Source organism: Equus przewalskii, chromosome 19 (assembly GCF_037783145.1).
Source record: "Equus przewalskii isolate Varuska chromosome 19, EquPr2, whole genome shotgun sequence".
NCBI lineage: Eukaryota > Metazoa > Chordata > Mammalia > Perissodactyla > Equidae > Equus > Equus przewalskii.
Window position 1 is genome coordinate 33297381 of NC_091849.1, and position 23621 is coordinate 33321001.

At 37.3% G+C, this 23621-nt stretch overlaps 1 long non-coding RNA gene across 1 annotated transcript in view; it reads right to left on the reverse strand.

Moving 5' to 3' along the window:
* Positions 1-9721: 9721 nt before the first annotated feature.
* LOC139077484 (uncharacterized) overlaps positions 9722-23621 on the reverse strand; it is a 157059-nt gene continuing 143159 nt past the window's right edge. The window contains exon 3 of the long non-coding RNA XR_011530051.1: positions 9722-9902. This is a non-coding gene — a long non-coding RNA (uncharacterized lncRNA). The remainder of the gene's footprint in view (positions 9903-23621) is intronic.

Consider the following 23621-nt stretch of genomic DNA (forward strand, 5'->3'; position numbering starts at 1 on the left):
TCAAAGCATTTTGTGATGGATGCTTTCTTTAAATTTCCTGTTAGATACTTCCAACATCCAAGTGTTGGTATCATCTAAGTATTCATCTTAGTATTGATACCAGTTGATTGTCTTTTTTCATTCAAGCTCTTTTCTTGATTCTTGGTACATCAAAGGTAATATTTTATTGTATCTTGGACATTTTAGCTATTATGTTAGGAGACTCTGAATCTTATTCAAATCTTTTACTTTAGCAGGCAGTCACCATTTTGGGGCTTAGCACATATGTCCTGGCCTAATTTTGGGGACTATGGTTTTAAAAGCCATTGTGTTTCTGGAGCCCTCGCAGTGCTATTGTGGTCTATTTCCTTCACTTTTTTTTCTCCCCAAAGCCCATTACATGGTTGTGTATCCTAGTTGTAAGTCACACCAGTTCCTCTATGTAGGATGCCACCACAGCATAGCTTGATGAGTGGTGTGTAGTTCTGCACCCAGGATCCTAACCAGTGAACCCTGGGCACTGAAGTGGAGCACATGAACCCAACCTCTCGGCCTTGGGACTGGCCTCTCATTCACTTTTTACCACTGGAGTTCCCATTCATTATAGCTGGTGTTATCCATGAGGTGCGTGGAAGGCACTTCTTTGGGCCAACCAGTGCTGCTAGGTGGAGGATGGGGTCTATCAGCCTGAGGGAAGAAAGGAATTTACCCTTGGTCTGGTCTCCAGGCTCCCCACAGCTGAAAGGCTTCTTGCTTGTTCTTTTCTGTGTGACAGAGGGAGAGGAGCACCTATGTGAGCTGCCTCCTGCTGCTGTGGCGAGGTCAGGAAATGTTGGGCCTGGGTCACTCTTTGTTTCTAAGGGACCAAGAGAAACTGGGCCTGCTAGTGTAGCTGATGGGAGTGGAAAATGGGGTTCCACATCTATCCTTTGTTAGCTCTAACATGGGCAGCATGTGCCCACCTGCAACCCCGTTTTTTTGTTTGTACCTCCTTTTACATTTTATCTCTCTGTGCTGCATCTGGGGAGTAGATGGATTTATCAAATTTTAAAGTTTTGCTACCAGTTTGATCAGAAGTCCTCTTCATTCATCTGCTTGTGATTATTCTATATGTTCCATGTTTTGGGTTTGTGCTTTTTATTGTGATCTCATTTTAATTAGGGCTTTTCTTTCTCTTATGGAAGTCCTGTATACTCCTGGTTGTATAAGTGCCCCCAGCAAGTGGCTCTATTTTTTCTATTATAGTGCCCAGAAATTTTGTGATCCTGGATCAGTTTTTGGGTCAATTCCTTACTGTGGTATTTTTGCAGTAGTAGGAGATCAAGTTCTTATAGTCTCATTTTTATGAACAGGATAGATATTTTTGTTTACATTCATGAGGAAGGCAAAATGAAACCACAGAGACATGTCAAAACTTCACTCATTTGCCAGTGATGTGAACAATTTCTTTGCTGAATCAGATAGTAGTTTTCAAATATTGAAAGGACATTTCCTCATGTTTTTGTGCTATTTGTAATATAGTGGCTACAAACATGATACATTTTTAAGCTTAATCTGCATCCAATATTTTCTTAAGTCTAAACTAAGTTCTGCCAACTACAGCAAGTAGGCCCCACCTGTTTTTGTAAATAAGAGTTTACTGGAACACAACCATGCTCAGTTATTTATGTTATATATGGCAGCTTTAGCACTACAATAGCAGAATTTAGTAGTTGTGACAGAAACCATGTGGCCTGCCTAAAATGTTTCCTATCTTTCCATGAAGAAAAAGATTTGTTGACCTCTGATGTAGATAATCAACAAAACAGTAAGTCAAGTCTTGATTTATAGCATTAGGTGATTTCCATAGCATAAACGCTCCTGCCATAGCTGATTTCAAGTTTCCAACCTGACCTCACTGAATGCAGAGTTGGGAGGAGATGCACAGTAGCACACTGTTATACAGCATTTCCAACATGTCCCCACAATAGCTGTGAATAACCTCAGGAGCACGTATAATAGTAACACGTAGTAAAATAATTAGGAAGTGAGAAGTTTTTAGTATTTATTTCTTTGGATTTTAATGCAGATTATAAATTTACGTAATTTAATTTTTAACAATGGCTGTGCTTAACAATTAACAACAAAATTCATGAAACAATTTGCTCTTGCAAGCTGTATGAGCTGGTTCCAGCACAACACTGCACGTATGCATAAAATAATTCTAGCTTCTTTAGTGTGGTGTACTCTCTTCCAGGATCTCCATGAAATGTGAAGTTTCAGCTTCCACTCCACTGTAGCTGGGATTTCCTTCTTTGTTTCCGATATCTATAGATCTCTCCTCTTGAATTTTTACCTTTTCTTTTATATTTTTATTGTGATAATCTTCTGGCATTTTTTTGTGCGTTTAGTGTAGGTAGAGGTTCTTCCCTAGAGAGCTCATGTCACAGTATTGATAGGTTGCCTGATTTCTTGCATTCTTTTTCTTTCTTTCTCTTTCTTTATTTCTTTTTCTTTCTTCCTTCCTTCCTCCCTCTCTCCCTCCCTTACTTTCCTTCCCTTCCTTCCTTCCTTTCCTTCCTTCCTTCCAACCTTCCTTCCTTCTTTCCTTCCTTCCTTTCCTCCCTCCCTCCCTTTCTTTCTTTCTTTGTGAAGGGAAAGATTCACCCTGAGCAAACATTTGTTGCCAATCTTCCTGTTTTTTTTGCTCCCTGGAAGCCCCGGTACGTGGTTGTAAATACTAGTTGTAAGTCATCCTAGCTCCTTCTATGTGAGCTGCTGCCACAGCATGGCAACTGACAGACAAGTGATGTGACTCTGCAACAGTGAAGTGAACCCAGGCTGCTGAAGGGGTGAGCACCAAACTTTAACCACTAGGCCATCAGGGCTGGCTCTGATTTCTTACATTCTTACTACCCATTGCTCACTCTGAAAAGTAATGTTTTATCTTCATCCTAGAGCTTCATTTGTTTACACCACAGATGGAAATTATCGATGTTTTCTGACCTGGACTCATGCTTGTGGTAGACGTTGGGATTTCATGCTTCTATCAAGGGGCAACTACTCAGGTTTTGTCAGCGAACAACAAGTGGGACATTCTGGGAGAAGAGAAGCAGTTGCAAGTTGGATTTAAATGTATATCAGTCAGGTTCTTGACAGGAACAAGATGGCAAAAATTGATTATTTTAAGGAGAGTGTAATAAAGGATCTATTTACAAAGCTATGACCATCAGAGTGTGGGCAAATGACAGGGACAGAGAAGTATCTTGAGCTAGGGGTAGCAGGGGCACTCTTACCACCCTCAAGCCTGAAGAGATGAGAGAAAAGAATGATAAAAGGTTCTTGGAGGCAGAGAGAACCATGTAGAGAGAGCCACCTGATAGCATATGTGGCATTATGGTTGAGTAAAACTACCAGCCTTCCATGGCCCACCCAGAGGTGGAGTGTGGAGAATAAAGGCTAGCCCACTTTCCTCCCTGCCTCCAGTCCCCTGATTGTGCTCTTCATTGCTCACATCAAACCAGAATCCAGGAGGCAATTCCATATGGATCAGCAGCTGGGAGCACAGAGAAAGACAGAAAAGAGTGGAGAACAAATATGGAGAAGTAAATGGAAAAACTGTTGTAGGGGAACCATGGAAACTGGGAGAAAGAGGGACACAGATTGGAGGGGGAGAATCAGGTGATGCAAACTCAGATCAGTCAGCTGAGTGGTTTGTCCTATTTTCAGATGCTCAAAAACGAGGGTGGTTTGGGAAGGAAACTTGTACACTAGCTGGATTTCAGGACTATTTTTATTAAAATGAAAGTCATGGCTATTTGTAGAGTCAAATGTATCCCAGTCTCCTCCTCTCTCTTTCTTTCTCTCTCTCTCTCTCTCTCCTGCATACACATATAAGGTACACAGATTTTTAATGATTATAATCCTTGTTCATGACTCACTCTCATTTTTAGTCCATGATTTTTTTTTGTTTTCAGTCATCTAATAAGCACTGGTGAATCCAACACCCAATATATGTATAAGAACCTTGACAATAGCTTTGCAGAATATCTAAGTACACTAGATGAAGCTTACTAACTGTGTTGTTTACATCTTCTGTATCCTTTGCTTGCATGACCTGTGAAGAATTGAGAGGGGTATATTAAAATATCCTGCTACAATGGTATATTTATTATTTTCTACCTATATATTGCATTAATTTTGATCCATGTCTTTGAGGTTATTATATTAGATGCTCATATGTTTATAAATACCATGTTTTCTTGATAAGGTAAATGTTTATTATTACAGAATGAGACTTTCTCTCCTACAATGCTTTTTTCCTTAAAATTTATTTTTTGACCCTAATATATCCATACCAGTTGTTTTTCAAAATATGTTTTGAAAATTTTTTTTTTTGGTGAGGAAGGTTCACCCTGAGCTACCATCTGTTGCCAATCTTCCTCTTTTATTTCTTTTCTCTCCAAAGCCCCAGCACATAGTGCATATCCTAGTTGTAGGTCATTCTAGTTCCTCTATGTGGGATGTCACCACAACATGGCTTGATGAACAGCTCTAGGTCTGCACCCAGGATATGAACCCGTGAACCCCAGGCCACTGAAGTGGAGCACGCGAACTTAATCACTGGCCACGGGCCCAGCCCCCAATACCATTTTTTATTTAGTTAGTACTTGCTTTCCATCTTTCACACTCAATCTCTTAGATGGCCTTATGTCTTAGGCATAGGCCTTCTAAACAGGATCACCAAAATTTATATTTTTGTGTTCAATCTGTCAATCTCTGTCTTTTAATCACAAGTTCAGTCTGCTTGCATTACTGGAATTAATGAGAGATATAGACCTTTTATGCTATCTCATATTTTTCTTTTCACTCTCTCCCATGATTTCAATGGTTTTTTCACTGTTAGCTCATTTCTGGAACCCATCCTAGCATCTATAGCAGGCTTCAGGTTGCTGTCTGGCAGGTGGCTGTCTTTTGGTCTCTATTTTGAGACATGTTTTCAGACTCTATTCAAGTTTAGTTTGCTCATTTCTAGCATCTTCCTTCATATTGGAGTTAACTGTTCCTGACCAAGCCTTTTGCAGATATTGAGACATTGTCTTGGCTTTCTGTGTATAGTCTGTCTCTGAACACAAACCCCTTGTCTTCATACAGACTGCATATCTTTGGACATTGCTACATTAATATGGATTTCCTGACTACTTGTACTTTTTCAAGGAAACTTCTAAAAAGCAATTATTAATGTTCTTGAAACATTAACTTGATGAGTTCTTTTCAAATCAAGTAGTCCTCTGAAAACTATTTGAATGCTCCCAACTATACCCCCTTGATAATCCTACCTGTTGGAACAGATAATCTTCGTAGCTAGAATAAAGATAATAGTTACTACTAGAAGTCTAATCTATGGGTAGACCACTTCAAAATTTACTCTGAGAACTTAAGGGAAAATATGTTCTGTAGGGCAAGAAAGTATTTTTTTCCACCTCCAATTAGCAGTGACAGCAGCCTAATAGTAGCCAGGATCCTAACATATGAAGAAAAGCAAACTAGGTTATAAGAGAAGAGATTTACACAAACAGTTCTTGCAGGAGGAAAGGGACTGTCTAGGCATTAGAAACAGTTGCTTGACAAAATTTGTGATTGAAGACAAAGGGTGATGTTAAAGAACCGTTGCAGAAGCTGTGGTTAGATGAAGCCATTAATATCACTGAATACATTTTTCTCCAACCAGTGAGGAATATGTGAGGAGGCAGCACCACTTGTCTCAGGCAATTCAAGATACTAATGAGCACAAATAAAATATACAGTAGCAGTGGCGGGGGGGAGGCTGAGAGAGATGGGGTAAATTCCCAGTCAAAATAGGGACAGTAATATAAAATGGCAAGAAATAAATTCCACAAAGAACTATAGAGATTTAATTACAAAATTCCACTATAGAGCATAAAACTATGAATAATTGAAGAGACATACCATGTTCACAGATGGGAATATAATTTTGGACTTAATGTATTTTCAAAAAAAATCTATATGAGAATGAGAATACAAACGATAGATTAGATAAAATTATTATATTTAATGAAATTGATAGCTATCCTCTGGTTCTGTTAAAGAATGTCCTGTTCTTATGAAATACACACTGAAGTATTTAAGGATAAAGGGCCATGATGTGTACAATTTCAGAAAAAAATTATATACATAATATGTATATACTATTCTTATTTTTGCAACTTTTCTGTTTTACATTTTTACAAATGAAATGGAAAAACATTCACATGAGGCTATAAAATATTACTTCCATATAAAAAAATAAAATTCTACGAAAAAGGGACAATCGCAGAACTAAATTATTTTAAAAGTCATTCAAAACAATGAATAGGCAAAACTAACCAAGTACATGCATTTCCTCCTGTTACTGCAATGTTACTTTTTAATTATCTCTCTTCTTGCTACACTGTTACATTTTCTAAAGAACTTTCTTGTTCTGTTTATTTTTTTCATAGCATTTCAAATCTTCGAGAATAATAATAATGTGTTTGTTTGTTTAAATTGTTTTTGTTCTCCACCTTACTTCCAAAGTCATATTTTCTTTTTGTTTATTTAGTCCCTCTTTATTACACCATTGTTTTTCCAAAAAATATATGCTCTTCTTGGTTATTAGTTCATGTTTATAATGGAGACCCTTAAGAGCAAGTTTAAGAGACTGTATCACTAAGGGGCTTACGAAAAGTTGGGCTTTGGGTTTATTTGGCTCACTCGCTGGAAATATCATAATATAAGTTTTTCTCTTTAGGAAACTCAAATATGCAAAAAGGAAACTTGCAAACTTTTAGTTGGGGGGTGGAGGGAGGGTATGGTAAACAAACGGATGCTCTCATTCTATAGTAGGGGTGGAAGCAGAGTTGAGGACCAACCCTTCAGTAAAGATGCTTTCAATTAGTTCCCATAAATATTCAAAATTTTAAAGGGCAAAGTTAATGAATTATGGCACAATTACACACACACAGACCATCAAAACAATATTTTAGAAGGACATTTAATTGACATTTAATAACAAATTTACCATATGTTAAATTTAAAAATATTTGCAAATTAGCCTATTCACTATGATCTCAACCCTCTCAACATTTTTCTATTTATATCTAAACTACACTTATATCTTCGAAGCCAGAAGGAATAAAACGTCACTCAAGGATCTGCAATACAATAAAAGTGATCTTGTTTTCTGCTCTTCCTGCTTCTTTTGTTTGTTTGTTTCTTTGTCTGTTTTTGGTGAGGAAGATTGGCCCTGAGCTAACATCTTTGCCAATCTGCCTCTTTTTGCTTGAGGAAGGCTGTCCCTGAGCTAACGGCTGTGACAATCTTTGTCTATGTTTTGTATGTCGGATGCTGCCACAGCATGGCTTGATGATTGGTGCTAGGTCTGCACCTGGGATCCAAACTGGGCTGCCTGGGAAGTGGAGCCACGATGCCGCTGGGCGTGGCCCCTCCTCTTCCTGCTTCTAATATGGACTGACAGGTCTATTGTGATTGGTTTTAAAAACACAGCAGTTAAATGAAATCTGTATGTGAAGCTGTTAGTCACAACAATATATGAACCCTTAAAGTTGAGAGACCACCTCTACCTACTCTGTCCCTTTGTTCATCTCCACCAGGCTTGTGGTGCCTCCTACCATCAAGGCAACATATTTACAGTTTTCAATCTGATTTGAACTGCTGAACCCACTTCTCAATCTTTTTACATGGACGTTGTCATCCACATTTCTCATTTCCCTCATATATACCTCACTACTTAAAAAAGAAAAAGATTCATCTCAAAGAATTAAAACAGTGACTTTGTATCATACTTCACTAAAAAATGAAAAGAAAAGAGACAAAACTCTCACATTTTCCACATGATGTAAACCTTGAACCCATTAAGACTAGGGGTATCCAGATGTGGAGATAGGAAAGCTGACTAGGACAGGGCACCCTCCTGTGTGGGGGAAGGGAGTTGTCAGAAGTGCTCACCACATCCTGGTGCATGTACAAAGCCTGCCTCTCTCAGCCTAAATTGACCATAGTTAATTATCTTGATGTGAGAAGACAAGCTTTACTAGCCAGATAGGATGTCAGTTCATATAATGTCCACATAAAGATAGTTTCAGGTTTCTAGTCCATGCAGTTTCTGTACTGGATACATTCACACATTCATGCCTATATGTGTACGTTTACTTATAAAGTATTTAATTTCATTATTAGGCTTCTACTTAACAGATACTAGACATTATAATAGGTACTGAGAACACAGAGATGTCCACCCAGACCTTGCCCCTTAAGGAACTAACAGAAAAGAGCTTAGTCAGCAACAACAGTTCAAATTTCCATTTCCTGAGACAGGACTGGTCCTGAATACAGGGTAAAGTGAAAGAAGATCTAGGCAAACCCATATTCAATTATCTCACATGAATAACGAAAGTGAGGATCCTGAACGACTGGCCCAGTGTCTATGAGAGACAGTGTCACACAATGGTTAAACATGCCCCTCTGGAATCACGCTGCCTGTATTTGAATTGTGGGTTTATCATTTACTAATGTTGCAACATCACACAAGCTTGTTAACTCCTCTATACCAGTTTCCTCATGTGTAAATGTGAATGACGATTATCCTAATACCTCCTCCAAGGATTGTAAGAAGTCAGTAAACCAATATTCATAAAGTACATAGAAAGGTACTTGGCATATAAAATTCTCCATAATAAAAGCAGAATAATAAATAGTGTTATATTATTGTGGCTGGAGGGCTATCTGATAATCTCTCTGCAGTTCCTCACCAGCATGTCTGAAAAGGCAACCCATGGATTGGAAAGAGGGTCCCAGTGCCAAAAGGCTGTGACAGAAAGAAGCCAAGCACTTTTTTTTTTAAAAAAATATTGAATGGAATGAAGGAAGGGAGGGGGAATTGAACCAGCAGTCATTTTGTACTAGAGTTCGACCATTCCCTTAGATTCCTTAGAAAATGAATAAGCTCCCAGACAACTGGGGAGGCATTTGGGCACATTTCCCCTACCCCCAGCTGTATTTCGTTCTAACTCACTAATACACCATGGAATCTTTTGGTTGACCAGAAGTTGTGAGAATTAGCCACTCACCAATGGGTCAGGAATCATCATCCATTTTCATTGATTAAAGACAGGAGCAAAGACACAGCTGCATTATAAATGATGTTCACTTGAGCCTGATGTTCATTTGACCCCTTCATATGATAACTATCTCCTGAATTTCCCAAACAAGGAAGCATATTAAGCTGCTGACATTTATATTCACTTATTTCTTGTAATACATGTTAGTGCTGGGCCACTCCTAGTTTAAGATCCCTGTCCTGATTGTGACTTGGAGATCTAAAATGGTATCTGTCCCCTCATCCTACTGGTGACTCTATCACCTCTCCTTCAGATTAGGGTAATCTCGTAGAGGCAAGGCACCCTGGATGATAAACACATGTATGAAATGGCTTCTTTTTTCTGTGTTTGTGAAGAAGATTGGCCCTGAGCTAATATCTATTGCGAGTTTTCATCTTTTTGCTTGAGGAAGATTGTTGCTAAGCTAACATCTGTGCCAATCTTCCTCTATTTTGTATAGAATGTAGGGATGCCACCACAGCATGGCTTGATGAGCTGTCTGTGGGTCTGTGCCCAGGATCTGAACTGGCAAACCCTGGGGCCACCAAAGCAGAGCACAAGAACTTAACCACTGCACCACCAGATTGGTCCCAAAATGGCTTCTTATAAATTCTTCCTTTCCCCAAAACTCTGAAATTTAAACATAACACTCCACTCTAACATTCAAATGAAGATATTGACCACAAAGAGACTTTACAGAGCTGTTTTCAAACATATAATGGTTTCCTCTCCAGTCAATGAGGAGTAGATCAAGGCAACATCACTTGTCTCTAGCAGACTAAATCACTAAGAAGGCCAACACAAAGCACAGAGCTGCAATTAAGGGGAAATAGAGCATAAAATAAACATGTCAAGAAATGTGTAGAATCATTAGGAATGACAAATATCTGTGAGGTCATATAGTAAAAGAGTTAATGGAAAGAGAGTCTCATAGTCTAAGATTTAAAATAACAATCAAAATCCATTCCATTTTAAAGACTTTTCCATGTGAATTTAAAGACTATCAGCAAGGATAGCTGGGCAAGAATAACCCTTAGCTTTTCTGTCACTACATTTATCTATTTATTTTATAACTAACTTTCTAATATGCTTTGCTTTTAATTTTTCCTCTGATTATGCTTTTATCATAGAATATTTTCTTGTTATGTGGAGGCAATTATGACACAATGACTTTACAAGTTTCAAAGTATATTGTTTGGGAATATAAAAGCTATTTTCTAGCAACAAGTTCAGGCCAACAATGGAAAGAGGGTCATCCAAGTACAACAGAATGTTCTAGCCACTCTCCTGACCTCTTTGATGCACACAGACTCTTAGCACCCACACCTGATGGCTAAGAGCTCTGCTACAGACGGGAGGCAGCATCACATGCCTCTGGTAGATTAAACCATGAGCAATAAGAAGGCATATAAGAAAAATGTACTTGCAGAAAATTTTCCATTTATAATAGAAATAAAAAGTAAAGTATCAAGATATGAAATGAAATATACATGTAGAATCATGAAAAAATTGAGAAATCTAATAGAGGTTCATAAAAAAATATAGATAAATGGAGAAATAAACTCTGTTCATAGATGGGTTTCTAGATACACTTTCACTTTCTCTTTTTTTACATAGCATTATTGATACGTAATTGACATATAAACTGCTCATATTTAAAGTGTATAATTTCATGAGATTTGACATATGAATATGTCCATAAAGCCATCACCACAATCAAGACAGTGAACATAGCCGTCATTCCTAAAACTTCTTTGTGACTCTTTGTAAACCATCCTTACCCTGAATCCTCAAGCAATCACTAAACTACTTTCTATCAATTAGTTACTATTTTCTAAAACTTTTTATGAAACTAGTTTGTATTTTCTATAATTTTATGTAAGTAGGATCATACAAGTACTCTATTTCTATCTTCTTTGATTCAGCATTTCTTTTGAGATTCAATCATGTTGTTGCATATATCAATGATTTATTTCTTCCTTTTTATTGTTGAGTAGTATTTCATTGTGTATACATATGCCACAATTTCTTTATCCACTCATCTGTTGATGGATACTTGGAATTGTTTCCAGTTTTTGGCTATTGCAAATAACTCTTCTACGAACATTCTGTACAAGTCTTTGCATGTACATATATTTCTTTTCCTTCTGGGCAAATACCTAGGAATGGAATCCTTTAAAAATATATGTGTTGTTTACTTTTTTAAAAAGTTGCCAAACTATTTTCCAAAGTGATTTTGGTACCATTTGGCACTCCCACCAGCACTGTAAGAGAGTTCTAGTTGTTTCACATCCTTGTCAACACTTAGTATGGTCAGTCTTTTTATTTTTATTTATTTATTTTTTTAAGATTGGCACCTGCAGCTAACAACTGCTGCCAATCTTCTGTTTTTTTCTTCCTCATCCTCTTCCTCCTCCCCTTCCCCTTTCCCTCCCTCTCCTCCTCCACCTCCTCCTCCTCCTTCTTCTTCTCCCCAAAGCCCCCTAGTACATAGTTGTATATTCTAGTTGTGAGTGTCTCTGGTTGTGCTGTGTGGGACGCCACCTCAGAATGACCTGATGAGTGGTGCCATGTCCATGCCCAGAAACTGAACCAGTGAAAACCTGAGCCTCTGAAGTGGAGCACGTGAACTTCACCACCCAGCCACGGGGTGGCCCTAGTCTTTTTAATTTTAGCCATTCCAATGAGAACATAGTGACATCGCATTGTGAATTTAATTTGTGTTTCTATAATGGCTTAAAATGTTGAGCATCTTTTCATGTGTTTACTTGCCATCTATTTATCTCTTTGATGGAACTGTTGGTTCAAATTTTTTGACTATTTTTAAAGAGGTTGTTTTATCTCTTAGTACCGAGTTGTAAGTGTTCTTCATATACTAAAGTTCAAAGGTATTTGTCAGATATTTGTAAACATTTTTCCCATTCTGTGGCTTATATTTTATTTTTGTAATAATATCTTTGGAAAACAAAAATATTTAATTTTGATATAGTCCAATTTACTGGCTTTTTCTTTTACAGTTTATGCTTTTTGTTAGCTCATGAAATCTTTGCCAAACTTCGAGCCACCTAGATTTTCTCCTACATTTTCTTACTGAATTTTCATAGTTTTCATGTTGTGTTTAGGGCTATGACCGACTTTGAGTTAATTTTTGTATGGTAATAAATTGTATTGTTGCTGACTAAGATCTTTTCTGTCAGCTTCCTAAGGGCAAAAGCTGTGTGGATATCTCTGCCTTCTCAGAACTTATCATGCCTGGTATCTATTAAGTGTGAGATAAGGTTCTAGGTTTAATTTTTTGTGTATAAATATCCAATCCTCCCAGAATTATTTGTTAAAAAGATTATCATTTCCCCATTGAATTGCCTAGGAACCTTTGTAAAAAGTTGATTATGCACATAGATGTCTATTTCTGGAATCTCTATCCTGTTCCATTTATCTATATGGCTATCTTTACAATACCACCACACTGTCTTCATATAGCTGTATAAAAACATCAGGTAGTAAAACCCTCCAACTTTATCCTTCTTTCTCAAAATTACTTTTGCTATTTTATGTCCTTTGCACTTCCATATAAATGTAAGAATAAAGTTACCAATTTCTTCAATAAAGCCTATATGGACTGGATTGCAATTGTGTCAAAACTATATATCAATTATGGAAAAATTGGTATATTAACAATAGTTGATACTTCTAGTCTTTGAACACGGTATAAATATCTCCGTCTATTTAGGTATTCTTTGATTTCTCTCAGCAGTGTTTTATAGTTTTCAGTACACAGTTTGTGCACATCTTTTGTCAAGTTTATTCCAAAGTGTTTTTTATTTTTGATGTTATGTAAATGAAAATTATATATTTCAATTTTTGAATGTTCATTGCTAATAAATAGAAAAAGATTGATCATATTTATTGAACTTATATCCTGCAAACTTGCTAGACTCACTTTTTTCCTTACACTGGATTTTTTGCAGAGTCCATAAAATTTTCTATTATAGGGACTGACAAACTATGACCAGCGGGCCAAATCCAGCCAACCACTGTGTTTTTACAATTTATGGGCTAAGAATGGTTTTTACATTTTTAAATGGTTACATTTTGGATGGTTACATAAGTGTCTACATAATATCTTTGATTTTGTCTCGCAGACCACAGAGCCTAAAATATTTTAATATTTGACCCTTTACAGAAAAAGTTAGCCAATTCCTGTTTTATTGGGTCAATCACGTTATCTGTGATAAAGAGAGTTTTATTTTGTCTTTCCCAATTGGCATGTCTCTTATTTCTTTTTCTTGCTTTTTGTACTGGATAGAACCTCCAGTATTCTATTGGCTAGAAATGGTGAGAGCAGAAATTTTTGCCTGGGTCTCAATCTTAGAGGGATTCTTCCATCAATAAGCTCGATGTTAGCAGTAGATTTTTCTTTGATGCCCTTTGTCAGATTGAGAAAGTTTCTTCCTATTCATAGCTTGCTAGGAATTTCTAACATGAACAGGTGTTTAATTTTGTCAAATACATGTTTTGCATTAATTGAGCAAATAATTTTTTGTGTGTGTCTGACATGGTGAATTATATTGATTGATTTTTGAATGTTAATGCAATCCTGCCTTCCTTGTATGCACGCCACTTGGTCATGCTACCTTATTCTTTTTTTATATTGTTAGATGTGATTTGCTAAAATTTTATTAAGAATTTTTGCATCTATGCTCATGAGGTATATTGGTCTGTAGTTTTCTCCTCTTGTAATGTCTTCGATTTTGATATAAGGATAATGATGGTATCACAGAAGGAGTTGGGATGTATCTCTTCCTCTTCTATTTGATGCAATTTATGTGATGATGTTATATCTTTCTTAAATGCTTGGAACAATTTGCCAGTGAAAACACTTGGGCCTGGAATTTACTTTGGGAAGATTTTAAGCTACAAATTCAATTTCTTTATTAGCTATAGGGCTGTTTTAGGTTATTTCATTTTCTTGAGTGACCTTTTGTAACATGTCTTTATCAAGAAGGTTTCCCATTTCACCTAAGTGGCCCAATTTATAAGGATAAAAAAGTGTTTCATCTACTCTTTTATTATAATTTTAATTTCTACCCTGTCTATAGAGATGGCCCTTCTGTCATTCTTCATATTGGGAAATTGTGTTTTCTTTCTTTCTTTCCTGATCAGTCTCACTAGAAGTTATCACTTTTAGTGAACTTACCAAAGAGTTACATTTTTGTTTCATTGATTTTCTCAAGTGTTTTCATGGTTTCAGTGTCACTGATTCCCACTCTGATCTTTACTATTTCCTTTCTTCTGCTTCATTTGGACTTCAATTGCTACTCAATTTTCCAGCTTCTTAAGGTAGAATCCTACTTCATTTGAGATCTTTCCTCATTTCTGGTATGAGCTTTTAATGTCAGAATTGTCCATTGAAACACTGATTTAGATGCATTGCATAAATTGTGATATATTATGTTTTATTTCATTCATCTCCAAATACTTTCTAAATCTCCTTCTGATTTCTCCTCTGACCATGCTGTATTTAAAAGAAGTGTGTTTTTTAGTTTACAGATATTTGGTAATATATTTTTACATTGATTTCTAATTTCATTTTGGTCAGTGAACAAACTGTGTATGATTTTAGCCCTTATAAATTCATTGATCCTTAGATTCCTTCCCCCCCCTAAAAATAGCATTTGACTTAATTCCACAACTATTGATATTAAAATCACCCAATAAAATCAGAATGCGTGGGTACTTTCTTTGTACATATGTTCTATTGGAGTAATGAGAAGGCTTGAAGGGCTCCTATTTTGTTAAAATACATCTCTATTGTTTAATTTTTAAAATATATACATGTATCCTTCTAGTAATTTTTAATATGTATTACAAAACAAAATATTACTCCTTCTGAAGTATCAAGAATGCACTAGATAAGACAGGATAATGAAAGCTCAGTGTGAAAAAGGATAGTGGCTTGCACTGGAGTAATGGCAGTGATGACTTTTTTTTAAGCATGCAATTTTATAGTAGCAATCTCTTACCTGTTGGAACATAAAAACTGAGCTCCTTGGTCTTCAGGCAAAAGCAGGCTTTAAGTCCTGCTCCACTTCATGCTGCTTTGCTTCTCAAACGTTCAAAATCATGTCTCAGATTGCATCATATTTGGGAAGTGTGGAAGGAATAGTTAGGAAAATAAGAGCTGGCTGGGTTGCCACCCTCCAGGAAGGAATGCCAGGCTCTCCCAGCCCAGATTTGTGAAAGAGAGGAAGGGAAAGCCTCAGCTTGCCTTGAATTTCTAAAGTGCAATATCTCCACCTGCTGGTGAATGCAAGTCGGTTAATATCCTTAGAGCTGTCAATGTCCTAGGACTGTAAGAGTTCATGAACTTCCAGTAGAATCAACATGCTTTAGTAATTTCACATGAAAAAGAAAAAGGAAATATAACTCCAAAATTTTGAAATGTAATATAGGTCTCTGAGAGTGTGGCAATGAGAATCTTGCCACACGGGGTAGGTTTTAAAATAACAGGTTCCTTAGCAGCCCCTTTCCCCAATATCTACTCCTCATGGCTTCTGCTCAGATTTTCTTCTCTCTAGCTTGTCTCTCTTCCATCTCCCTAGCCAAAATCTCCTCTCTTACACTGCCTTTCCCGCAAAACTCAGCTTCTTGCTTTAAGTCAGTCTCCTTGGTTTTCCATTGTTTTTGGCTTCTGATCTTTCAGATCAGAAACGTGTGTCCTGTCTTTATACATTTCTATTTATAAGATATGTGTTGGCTATGGATGTATGTTGCATGTGGGAGGGAAATGAATCGTTGGGAGCCAGAGGGTGGACACACTCTAAGGTGATCCCCAATGAGTCATGCCCTTGTATAATCTCCTCTCATGAAAGTTAATGTGACCTGTGACTCGCTTCTAACCAGTATAATATCTCAAAGTGAGCAATGTCACATCTTGATTAGATTATGTTATATGGCAAATGTGATAGGATGACATTCTGTTGATTAGAATGTTTAGGGCAATGATCATGGGATGTCAATTTGTTTATGTTTTGCTGTGTAAGACTTATTTTAGTATGCTGGAGAGAAAGAGTCTTCTTTCTGGCTTTGAAATGTATTCCATATTATCAGAGGATCTGAGAGAGTGTAGGTGACTTCTAGGATCTGAGAGTGGCCCCTGGCCAGGAGCCAGCAGCAAACAGGGACCTCAGCACTGTCATCTTGAGTAGATGAACTCTGCCAACAACCTGAGTGAGCTTGGAAGTGGATTCTTCCCTACTCAAGTCTCCAGTTAAAAACACGGCCTGTCCACAGCTTGATTTCAGTCTGTGAGACCCCGCACAGGGGAGCCAGTTAGGTTGTGACTGGACTTCTGACCAACAGAAACTATGGGAAAATAAATGTATGTTATTTTAATCTGCTGTTTGTGGAATCTGTTATGCAGCAGTAGAAACCAATACAATCACTGATAACTGTTCATGTGTTTTGTTTCATTGTCATTCTTTTTTTTTTTTTTTGAGGAAGATCATCCCTGAGCTGACATCTGCCACCAATCCTCCCCTTTTTGCTGAGGAAGACTGGCCCAGAGCTAACATCCGTGCCCATCTTCCACTACTTTATATGTGGGATGCCTGCCACAGCATGGCTTGGCAAGCAGTGCGTAGGTCCATACCCTGGATCTGAACCCGTGAACCCCATGCCCCCAAAGCAGAATGTGCGAACTTAACCACTGTGCCACTGGGCCAGCCCCCTTGACTCATTTTTTGCCGTTTTGCCAGTACCTCTTGTTGTATCTTCAATTTAAATATATTATCCATTTGTAATTTCATCTTCACTTCTAACACGATTTTGTCTTTTTCTAGTTATGATCTTCCTTCCTGAGTTCAATTAACTCTGATTTCATGACTTCCTAGGTTCTTTCCATTTAATTCCTGGGTCTTTAGGTTCTAATTCGAATCTTTTTCAATTCATGAAAGCCTGATTCAGTTTGGGGACAGTGTTCCAGCTCTTCTGCTTCACTGGTGTGGACGATGTGCTTGTTGCTCTTGCTCTTGTTTTTGGAGAATATGCGTCATCTGACAGAAGCTTTAGTGGATCACATCTGCAGTTTTGTGTTCATTCTGGAATGTCTGTTTCCTGGACCAGTAAAAACAGTTGTATGCAAGTCAGGGTAAGAATTGTGGCTTACTAGGTTCTTAATTCAAGATCATAATCTACTGTTAGTACAGTGAAGTGTAGCACCATTAATAACAGGAATCTTCAGGGAAGAGAAGAGGTTTATATATCTTCTGATTTTGTGATTCTCTTTTGTTTCTGGAAGTAATTTAATTCCCTCCACTTGCCTCCTTTTCCCCTTTACTTTAATGCTTCTTAGGGAGCCTCCAACATTTAAGTCATCATCTCACTTCCCATAACACCTTCCAAAGACCATCCCTCTGATTCTCTACATGTTAAAGTTCCTTTTTTCAGATTCCACAGCAACCAGTGCACTTGTATACTATGTCCCAGACTTACTTCCCTAATTTCTCCACTCAGAACAAAATGTTATCATTACGGAATAATTTTCTCTCCACCCATTTCTGCTAGTCCCCACTCCACTCTTTCTCTTTTCAGTCCTTCTGGCCATTCTGACATGGTCTCCAAATTTGGCTTTGCTAGACTTGAATATTTATTTCTCTGCTTATATGTTTATTCAAAGTTCATAGCATTTTCTGTCTTCTAGTTACACTGTAATTAGAGTTTACAGATTATTTTCTTGTCTGCCTTAGAGCATAAATCATAAGAGTACAGTTGGATGGTTGCTAACAAAGTGAACACATTAATTGGACAAAGATTCACACTAAGAAATAGAATATTTACCTCAGATTCAGAGGTCCCCTCATACTGCCTTCTAGTGACTTCCTCCTCAAGGGTGGCACCATTCTGACTTTTAGCAGTATGGATTAATTTTGTCTGTTTTGAACTTTAGATGAGTGAAGTCATGCACTATGTAGTCATGTGTATCTGGCTTCTTTCACTCAGAAATATGTTGGTGAGGGGCTGGCCCTGTGGTATAAATTTTGGCGCACTCTGCTTCAGAAACCAGTGTTCATGGGTTAAGATCCCAAGTGCAGACCTACACCACTAGTCAGCCATGCTGTGGGGGTGACCCACATATACAGTGGAGGAAGACTGGCACAGATGTTAGCTCAGTGCTAACCTTCCACATCAGAAAAAAAAGAAGAAATGTTTGTGAGATTCATTCATGTTGTTGCTGTAAGAACAGTTCATTCATTTTCATAACATTTATTCCTGTAATAAATATCTGTTGTGTATATATTCCTAAATTTATTGATATATTTTACTCTTGCTGTATATTTTGTCTCTCCAGTTTGTATTTACCATGACTAGTTCCATTCTGTAAGTGAACATAAGTGAGGCCACCTTGTTATACTAAATGACCCCAGTCCCTCCTCTGTGTGACAACTTGCTGCTCCACATGTACTCTAAAATAATTCACATGCTCTCCCAATTTATGGCTTCCACATATGTATGCACTCTCCTATAGCTTGATAAATTAAAACTTTGTTCTATGAATTTCTCTCCAGGAACAGGCTGACCACAGGCAGGAAACATACCTATAAGACATTCATCATCACTGACAGAAGAAAAAAACAATGAAAGACCCTGGAGTCCATCATGCCTGAAGGCTGACATTTGTAAATCCCTCCTTACTGCCCATTTTCCCTATATAACTACATCAAGATTCTGTACGTCTTGAAGATGGGTTTTTTGACACATAGTCACCCCTCTTCTGATTATGCCATCTAATAGAATTAAAGCTTCCTTTCTTGATCCCTAACTCACTGTGGTTAATTGGCTCAGATCACAGTGAGCAGTGCATGCCCATTACTCAGCAACAATTCTTTTATATGCTTTTTGGTGAGCACAGTAAACATAATTCTTTTGGTTGTGTGGATTCACTAGGATACTAGGGAAATCACTAGGTCTTAGGGTCTTAGTTCTTCAGTTTTAGTAGATTCTGCCAAAGAGAATTTTTTAAAAAAATGTTTGTACCAATTTACAACTCCCACCAGTAGTATATAAGAATTCCTTTCTAATAGCTTCTCTTGGAGGCTTTTCTGGGCAAACATCTGGGCCCTCTCAAAGATAAGTTCTGTTGACTTTTTTCTTGTGTATGGGTAACACTTTCCTGTTTCTTTATACCTTGTAATATTTTTTGTTGAACATTGACATTTTAGGTAGTACACTGTATTAACTCTGAATTCTGATTCCACACCCTCCAGGAGTGAATGTCCTTGCTCTTTGTTTGTTGCTTGTTTTAGTGACTGACTTGGGCTAATCCTGTGGAGTCTATTTCCCCATGGTATATAGACTGTGGGTCTCTGCTCAGTTTCTTTCATAATTCTTGTCTCTATTTATTTTTTTCATTTAATTTTATTATGTTAAATTTGTTGTTGGTGAGGAAGATTTACTCTGAGCTAACATACATTGCCAATTTTCTTCCCTTTACCCGAGGAAGGTTCGCCCTGAGCTGACATCTGTGCCAATCTTCCTCTATTTTGCATGTGGGTCACCACCACAGCATGGCTGATGAGTGGTGTAGGTCCACACCCAGGACCTGAACTCATGAACCTGAGTCGCTGAAATGGAGCAAGCCAAAGTCGATCGCCACACCACAGAGCTGGCCCTTCTTGTTTTTATTGTTAACACTGCCTTCCTAGGGTCACCCATGGGTCACCATAACTTAATAGCAGCAGTGATGGATCAGAGGTTGTACATAAACACCTTGAGACAGTAAGGCTTCTATGCTTTGTCATTGGATCTCACTGTGACTTGGGGAGTGTTTTCAAATTTCATGGAGTTTATAGACATGTCCTAGTTTTCACTTTCTGCATCCACAAAGCCTCACATTCAGCAAGGATGACTAACTTCCTAAGACCCTCCCTGATCCCTCCTTTGCAGGAGTAGCCAGCTCATGCACACAGCTTTCCAGACCAACAGGGATAAATGGGATTTTAGTAAGATTCTCCTTGGATGTCTCATTCCCTGGGTCCCCTTGTTAAATTTCTGATTGATCTGCTATTTTGTTGCTTGCCTCAACAAGTATTGTGACCTCTAGCAACTTGAGATGTTAGATTTTCCTGATTATTTCCCCCAAAGATCTCTGCTTTTTCTATAACACCCCAGGATATTGATTTTTTTTTATGCTCGTTTCTGGCAGAACAGAGGAGCTGTCATATACCATGACCTGATTGCCCACCCAAGTAGAAATTCTCCACCTGAATTGGAGTTGAAACGGTGCAGTTAGAACCAGCCTTGGGCTAAAATACTACGGACTTCTGATGTATTATTAGGATTCGGTTTAGAATTCCTTAATTGAATGTTTCTCACTTTTTATGTCATTTGGTCAATTTCCAGAGTCTTTAGATGGTTGTTTTTAATAATGTTGTTTAGTTTTATCATTGCTTTCTAAATTTATTAAAATGTTTTCAATGTCGATATAGGTGGCATTTTTTGGTGTATTTTCCTTGTGAATTTGAAAGCAAAGTATATATGGCAATTATTGAGACACACACACTTAGCATTATATGTCATTTTGATGTATTGACTCCTTTTTTTATGAAGTGTCACCCATTATATCTCGTAACATTCTTTACTTGTAAAGTTTACTTTGTCTGATGTTAATATAGTCACTCCATCTTTCTTATTAGTAGTTGCAAAGTGTATCATTTTCTATCCTTTTACTTTCAACCTATACTGTACACCTAAAATGGCTTTTCTTGTGGGCAGCATATGTTTAAAATGCTTTTCTTGTGGTAAGTCTTGCTTTTTAATCCACGCTAACAATCTATGCCTTTTAAATAGAGTATTTGATGACATGAACTTAATGTAATTATTGACATGGTTGGATTTAAGTCTACCACCTAGCTGCATGTTTATTTTTTGCCTCATTTACTCTTTTTCTTTTATTATCTTTACCTGCTTTTGTTGATATATTCATTTTATCTCTTCTAATGGCAGTTGAGTATAGAGATGTCAGAACTTGGGCCTTTAAGGTTTGTGGAACTTGAGTGGAAAAATCTCAGAAATGAGGAATACCAAACATTAAAGCCCAAGATTCTGCATTTGGAAGGAACATAGAATACAGCTCCCTCATTAAGCCTTCATTCCGTTTGTGATTTTCTCCTCTTTTCAACCAAATCTTTCAGCACTAAACTCTGACCTCTGTATTCTCATCCTGATTAGATGGCATATTTTTGCTTAAGTTCTATTCTTCAATATACCACTTCAAACCAAGAAAAACCTCAGGGGAAGATCTGGGTAAATGCTGAGCTCACCTAATTTATGTCTCTTTTCCCAATAATTGTCTCCCCATTCCTTCTGTCTGCTTTGAATGATCTCCAATGCTCTCAAATAGTTTTTCAATCATTTGTTTAGTTAGTCTTCATAATTTTTATAAGTAGAAGGGCTACATGTAGATACATTGTTTTTGATATAAGTAGATGTAAATGTAGATATGTTTATGTGCATGTCCACAAATAGGACCTGAGATTTTTGATATCCCAATACCAACGAGTACACCTAGCACACAGATCTTGTTCTCTAAATACCATTCTCTCTGAAGGGAACCAGAGCTCCCTGGAGACACAACTAATTCTAGAGCTGAGGAAGCGAAAACTGTAAGATGATCATAGAAACTAGAAATATGTCCAAAATGGTGGATACGTGTCAGATGTCAGACAGTAAGGATGAAAAGTAACTGAAAGAAAGAATGCATAACATGAAAACTCAAATCACAATAAAGATACTATGGTCATATTTATATCAAACAAAATAGTCTTCATGAAAAGAAGTTTTGCCAGAAAGAACAAAGGAAATTTCAATGATAAAGGAGACAATAAAAGAAAGTGAAATTAAGAACACAATTCCATTTACAACTGCATCAAAAAGGATAAAACACTTAGGAAGAAATTTAATCCAGAAAGTGGAAGACCTGTACCTGGAAAACTATACAACATCAGTGAAAGAAATTGAAGAAGACAAGTAAATGGAAAAATATGTCCTGTTCATGGATTGGAAGAACTAATATTGTCAAAATGTCCATACTACCCAAAGCAATCTACAGATTCAATGTAATTCCTATAAAAATTTCAATGACATTTTCTAACAGAAATAGAATGAACGATCCTAAAGCTTGCATGGAACCACAAAAGACTCCAAATAGCCAAAGCAATCTTGAGAAAGAAGAACAAAGCTGGAGGCATTACATTCTCTGATTTCAAACCATATAACTAAGCAATATTAAAAATACAAAATAGTACAGCTGTCCCTCAGTATCCATAGAGGACTGGTTCCAGGACCCTCCCACTGATCCCAAAATTCATGGATACATAAGTCCCTTATGTAAAATGATGTAGTGTTTGCATATAACCTATGCACATCCTCCTGTATACTTTAAATCCTCTCTAGATTGCTTATAATACCTAATACAACGTAAATTCTGTGTGAATGGTTGCTATACTGTATTGTTTAGGGAATAATGACAAGAAAAAACGACTGTACACATTCAGTACAGAGGCAACCACTGTAGAACTTTTGATATACGAGATGGTTAAATCCACAGACAGCAGAACCCACAAATATGGAGAGACAAAAGTATTGGCATAAAAACAGACATATAGATCAATGGAACAGAATAGAGAGCTCAGAAATAAATCCAAGCATATGTGGTCAATTAATTTACAACAAAGAAGCCAAGAATAGACAATAGGGAAATGACAGTCTCTTCAAAAATGGTGATGGGGAAACTGGACAGACACACGCAAAGGAGTAAAACTGGAACACTATCTTATACCATACATAAAAATCAACTCAAAATGGATTAAAGACTTTAATATGAGACCTGAAACCATAAAATTCCCACACAAAAACACAGGGTGTAAGCTTCTTGACATCAGTGATTGCCATGAATTTTTGAATTTGACACCAAAAGCAAAGGAAACAAGAAAAAATAAACAAGTGGTACTACATCAAACTAAAAGTCTCTCTATGCATATTCTGGAGGTGACACTAAACTCAGTGACAGCATCAGGAGACAAAGCTGAAAAATCTTTTCACTTAGGTTCAATTATTGACTAACTTTCAATTGTCTTTAGTTTATCGGAGACATCCATCTCTGTAAGGAAGTACAGATTATACTCTGCAATTAACAGCTATAATTCTGTCATATACCAGTCAACCCCAGTTACCAAGTGATGCAGCTTCTTGAGCTGTCCACAGAACCACAGCATTTTTCAATATTTAAACACCCAAAAGATTGCAGTGCCTTCATTTCAACCGTGAGAGGTTAAGTAATTTTCCCAAAACTACAAGACTAAGTTATAGTGCAATAAGGACCAGATTAAAGGTCTCCTGTCTTACAATCATCTTCCAACCACCCCCTCAGCTCCGAGACACACAAACATACATTTGTCAAAACAGCTCTGTCTTCAAGTGAGAGACATGAATGCTCCTAAAAGGCTT